Here is a 5,000-nt window from a genome sequence, read left to right on the forward strand (position 1 = left end):
AAATATGGAAGGTTCATTGGATTCCAAGAACCACCATGATTATTCTATCATTTGAAGACCATGATGTACTCTCTCATGTATACATGGAAAATGAGAGGATCCTAATCGTGTCTACAAACAGAAACATTTATAGTGTTATAATTGCTATATATTTGGACTTCTATCAAGAGTATGCAAAAATGAAAAGATCTGCGAAAATAGATCAGATCCAGAGCATGGACCCTGCACTTCTATTTCAAAGTGCCCAAATTGTAGTCAAAATGATCCACTACTAATAAAAAATGCCTTCAGTATGAAATAGGAGAAGCTGCTGTTCAAAAGTCACTTGCAGAGGATATCATTGTAGGATATGCTAGTTCACTTCTAAGAAAACCTAAAAGTTATGCCAAGGTCTTACAATCTAAGGATGCAGGATATATAGAAAAAATTACAACACCACCTAGACCAGGTAATGTAAAGCATCTCAATGCTTAATTACCTCACAAGACTGTTAACATGCCTCTTACTTTAAATTCTGTGGCTCCTGTCAAAAAGGCACCCACTCCTTCCTCTAAATCTGGTGCTCCTTCAATGAAAAGCCCAAGGCTTTCATCTTGGGTAGCATTATTGCCAGATTTAGGGGAGAAATCCCCTGCTAGATAGCTATTGGATGCACCTGCCATAGTGGAGGTGCATAATCCTAATGGTGTTCCATCTTTTCATCGAAAAAGAAAGAGACCACCATCCCTCGCCCCTCCAACGAGAAATTCAAAATTACCTATTGCAAACAGCTACAATATTTTATCTAAAAAAAGGTAATGAACCTTCAATAATCTTAATTCAGTCAAAAATTCAAGTTGAAGTTTACCATCCCCCTCAAGAATTAGGTAGAAATAACTTTGAAAAGTCTAATGTGAAACCTGATTTATCAAGACCCTCTCTAAAGAAGCCAATAGGAAATATTGTTAAATTAAAGACTACTCATGGGAAACCCTTATCCATGGTGTCTTCCAAAAATAATCCATAATTTTTTCCTTCATTTTGCAATGGAATTGTCAGGGTTCAACGGCCAAATATGAAGAACTTAAGCTCCTCATTCATGAGCACTCTCGTATAGTTGTATGTCTACAGGAGAGCAAGCTTGATGCTAATACTCCATATCCTCGAGAGTATGTCTTGACAAGCTCTCACCAACACTAATTCCCGTCTCAGCATTCTTTGTGATTTGAAGGACGACCTTGGCTATTACCTTCCCACTTCCGTTGAAGTGTTTAGCAGGTGCTCAGTCATCTGCGACTGTAGTTTCTGCCACTTGTTCCCGTCGGAGGATGTTTACGGGAATTGTGTCGACGCTGCTTCCCGACACTGGAGTTTTGCATTTGCTTGCTGTGTCCTTCTAGTCCACACTGTAAAAAGTTCAAGGTACAGAAAGGGTATAACGATTGAGCTGGGGTTTAAATACATGTAAAACACCCTAAGGCTCAAATATACCCCTCAACACCAGGAGGCAGGGTATTTTTTGTGAATAATATACCCTCTATTGTACTTTGTCTTAAAATGGGCTTGGTAAGTTTGTGTGATCATGTCATGAAATGAACTTTTACTCTGTATTAAATCACCATATTGTTACATTGATAGTGTAATGCACCAAAAAAGTTACGAACAACATATTGGTTTTGAGTTATGGATAGTTTTGAAGCAAGTTCCAACAAAATGCGGTACTTGGCAATTTGTATTGTTGTCGTCTGGAGATTCTTCGAGAGGCCCAGAATTTGGCGGGAAATGCTAGTGGCGTCTGGACTCTTATGTGCTCTGCAGTGAAGATTAATTGCTCCAATTAGCGTCATCGGGATTATAATATCTACACTGCATTTCACCTGTTAACTGCTAACCAAGGTAAGAACACGAACTGTCCATCTATGCAAGCATAGACAGTGGTCCCCAACATGTATATATACCGCCAACTCTGACTTGAAATAAAAACGCCGGTAGATGCTTATAAAAAGGCGGCGGTTTACCATACAAATACGCGGCTATGTACGTCTCTGTTGCATGTCATAACTATGGTGAAAGAACCACAACTATTCGAGAATGACACTTACATTATTTTATTTCGTTTTGACAATGATTCTAAATAGCATATACCTACGTGGTGGTTTGCACTGAAAGATGGTTAAAACAGAGACGAAGCCTTTTGACATACTACTTAGTAGACTTTAGTAACTTCTTTAGTTATAATAATTCAATTAATCTTATATATATATATATATATATATATATATATATATATATATATGTATATATGTATATATAAGTATATATATATATATATATATATATATATATATATATATATATATATATATATATGCTCTTTGTCAACTCATGTACAGCTTTCTTTCGGATAGCCGTTATTAATGTGACGTCACTAGGCACGACAACTGAGACAAGTCCTCCCTCTCTCTCGCCAGGCGGATTCTTTCTCCCCTCTGTCTCTCGCTGACTGCTTTCCATAATCTCATTTAATTTTACTGTTATTATTATTATTATTATTATTATTATTATTATTATTATTATTATTATTATTATTATTATTATTATTATTAATTTTGATATCAATATAAAATGATAATAATAATATTGCTATGATTATTATTATTCCTTTACTCTTTTTACTATTATTACTATTATTATAATTATACTCCTTATATTATTATTATATTGTTTTTATTATTATGGTTTTTGCATTGACTCTGGTATTTATGTGACCTATAACACTTTTTACCATAATTTTACGTATGATAAAATGTGGTATGTATGTTTCTTATTATCTGAAATGCTGCCTTGAATAAATTTTAGGTTACTCATCCCCATTATTTCTGCAGTATTTTAAAAGTCAAAACTACCATACTTAACATTATTTCCTACTTCAACGTTACGAATAAAAATTGTCAGACATCATCATTAGTTTTGCATTCAGGCTGTGATAGTCTAAAAAATCATTACTACTAACACCGGGGAAAATAAGTAAGAAATTATCATTAGTACTTAATTATGAGAGAGAGAGAGAGAGAGAGAGAGAGAGAGAGAGAGAGAGAGAGAGAGAGAGAGAGAGAGAGAGAGAGAGAGAGCGTGAGCGTCAAGCTGTCTGGGAGGAAAAAAAAATCATAAACAACGTATTCAGCTAAACGTTAATAACATTACGATTACGAGTAGTCTGTAAGCAAACACTGGCGCCAGTGATTTCTTAATCAGTTTGACTTGAGGTAGCAGACAGTTAGGTATTTATGCATGATATTTTTTCCTTTCTTTTCTATATATATATATATATATATATATATATATATATATATATATATATATATATATATATATATATATATATATATATATATATATATATAGGCACACACGCACTAACAAATATTTTCTTTTCACAGATTTCTGCGTACGGTTTGCTTTGCAGCTTCTGCCATCACTCTTTATATATATATTATATATATATATATATATATATATATATATATATATATATATATATATATATACTTTTGATTTTCAAGTGTAATGGAAATAATAAATTGATAAACCAAACTTTTAAAATCATTGACCTTATTACTTTATATACTTATAAGCTATAACTACACCTATATAATGGTGGAATAGATATTAATTATAAAATTATAATTAATATACACGGGTATTTATGTCGTATAGAATACCCTGTAAAAGGGTATTCTTTACCTACGATACACCCCTAAGTAAGGGTATCTCAAGTATATGTTATACCCTTGATATGGGTATATTGTAAAGGGTATATTATAGATCTTATATATCGATAGGGTATGCTATTTTAACCACTAGAAATACCCTTTTTCTACCCCTTTTATACCCTTAATTTTTTAGAGTGCAGCTGTTACATACGGGAGTGAGAGAAAACTGGCTCGTGAGGAGTTACGTAGGGAGGCTGACGCCAGGTAAGACGAATTATCGTTCCACTTGTATAGAGAAATGTGTTGCTCTTCAGTGCCTGGCGTACAGTTTTACCCTTCCGTTAGCAGTTTAATGGATTAAGCACGGCTCAGAGTTCAACGTATCTTCTGGTACTTCACTTGAGGTGAAGTTGTTTATTTTACCAAATTTTGTTTATTTATAGATGAGTATATTGGAGTTTCATGGGTATATGTTGCGTGTTAATGTTTAGTAATCAGAGTTCCACATTTAGATTTGTATTGTAGGTAGGAGTATTAAGGTTTTCATTGTTTTCCTCTCTTACTTCCTTCTACCTTATTATTATTAGGTTATTGATTATTTTGGCTAGCCGTATTTGGATCCACCCTGTTATTTTTAAGTGTTTTCTCTCTTGTAATTTTCTCATGTTTAGGGCTTAGTGTAGTAGCTTTAGGTTATTTTCTTGTGAGTTCCCGAGAACCATTATTTGTTTTCTTGAATATGTGTATAATTAAGTGTATTTAATCTCACAAGGTTGATTTAAGTTATGGTTCTACTTTATAATAAATATTGTTAAGTTTTCTTGGGTCTCTGTTTCCGTCTTTCCTTATCACTGACGTACTTTTACCGACTGCAATCCATGAGAATTTAAATATCTTAAAAGAACCTGCATTACAACCTGGTAGGTTGTAACATACACCATACGATAAATAAACATGGAAGTCATATATGTTAGCCCAGATGATCCCCAAATATCTTTCTCCATTTATACCCCACTGCAGGCAGTGGTTGTACAAATTGATGTATGGAGAAAATACATGATTTTTTCTCTATTTATTTGCCTCCTAATTACAACATATAATGAGAAGAATTAAAGGGAAAGGGAATGCAGAACAGTTTGAGAATATTGATGATGGCCTAAATTTGTTGAATGGTACCCTTCAAACTGCAGGAGTCAATTCAGTTCCCAAAACAACCCCAACCCCCTGGTGGTCTGCAGAACTAACTTCTCTGCACAGAGCAATAAGAAAGTATTTAACTCGATTGCGCAGATAGCGTACAAATGAGAA

The 5,000-nt window shown here is 33.8% G+C and overlaps 2 protein-coding genes across 2 annotated transcripts in view; one reads left to right on the forward strand and one right to left on the reverse strand.

The window, feature by feature from the left end:
- Window positions 1-5,000, reverse strand: part of LOC137637358 (uncharacterized) — a 205,885-nt gene that overhangs the window by 91,139 nt on the left and 109,746 nt on the right. The gene's annotated exons all lie outside the window — the stretch shown is intronic.
- LOC137638857 (uncharacterized) overlaps window positions 1-5,000 on the forward strand; it is a 57,081-nt gene that overhangs the window by 5,025 nt on the left and 47,056 nt on the right. The gene's annotated exons all lie outside the window — the stretch shown is intronic.

Source organism: Palaemon carinicauda, chromosome 3, assembly GCF_036898095.1.
Source record: "Palaemon carinicauda isolate YSFRI2023 chromosome 3, ASM3689809v2, whole genome shotgun sequence".
Taxonomy (NCBI): domain Eukaryota; kingdom Metazoa; phylum Arthropoda; class Malacostraca; order Decapoda; family Palaemonidae; genus Palaemon; species Palaemon carinicauda.